At 33.9% G+C, this 897-nt stretch overlaps 1 long non-coding RNA gene across 1 annotated transcript in view; it reads right to left on the reverse strand.

Annotated features, from left to right (window-relative positions):
- Window positions 1-505: 505 nt before the first annotated feature.
- Window positions 506-897, reverse strand: part of LOC107661777 (uncharacterized) — a 22,138-nt gene continuing 21,746 nt past the window's right edge. The window contains exon 3 of the long non-coding RNA XR_001631174.1: window positions 506-517. This is a non-coding gene — a long non-coding RNA (uncharacterized LOC107661777). The remainder of the gene's footprint in view (window positions 518-897) is intronic.

An 897-nucleotide genomic window follows, 5' to 3' on the forward strand; every position in this document is an offset into this window, starting at 1 on the left:
GGGAAAATACTACAAGAGTGGTGAAACATAAAATTTTAAAGTGTAACCCCATGAAAAACTTTGCGGTTTATATCTCACAATGGTGTGACGAGGCCTAGCGCAGTAGCGCCATTAAACATGAGGATAAAGTCAAGATATCTAGCAATTTTAGGTATACTTACCAGGAATAAGCCTGGTGCATGAAAGACTTAGAACAAGTGTTGTTAGACCATATTGTTCTTATTGCCTCTATAAAGATTTGTACATTTATATTAATTTATGAACGCTGTTACAGAATTTGTCTTAGTGACATTCAATGGAATATTTTATTAAAAGATAATGCAGAGGACTGTTTGAGTAACACTGTCAAGTGTTCGCCCAACTACCGGAAACCTGTAACTTTATTATGATTATTTAGAAATACATATAAGCTTCACGCCTGACACTTTTGTAACTAATATTTAAGCTAAACAAACATTTACAATTGTGAAAAATTAAGAGAATTAAGAGATGTTAAAAACTGCTGGCCTCATGTTTTCTTAAAGACGAACAGCCAGACATGACAACGCGCAGCTACAGTTGTACCTGTTTCCTGGAACAAAACTAAAAGGCTGAGGCCTAAATCACAAAGACTGAATAAAACGGACTGAATCCTCGCTTTCGCTTAAAAACAACTGATTTATTCAAGTCGTGTTTAGTACAAAGAAAATAGTGTTTCCTCACCATCTTCAACTTAAAGTGTTTTAAATGTACAGAGAAATAGTAAGATTGAGGCCTTGTGTCTCGTGGCAGCTTCGTAGACAGACCAGAAATGAACACATAGTATTATTTCAATTAATAACGTGTTAACAAACAATGGTTCTTTGTGTGATTTCATAATAAAAGCATCTAAATTGTAAACAAACTATTATCTTTTAT

Source organism: Sinocyclocheilus anshuiensis, unplaced genomic scaffold, assembly GCF_001515605.1.
Source record: "Sinocyclocheilus anshuiensis isolate Anshui unplaced genomic scaffold, SAMN03320099.WGS_v1.1 scaffold353, whole genome shotgun sequence".
Classification (NCBI taxonomy): domain Eukaryota; kingdom Metazoa; phylum Chordata; class Actinopteri; order Cypriniformes; family Cyprinidae; genus Sinocyclocheilus; species Sinocyclocheilus anshuiensis.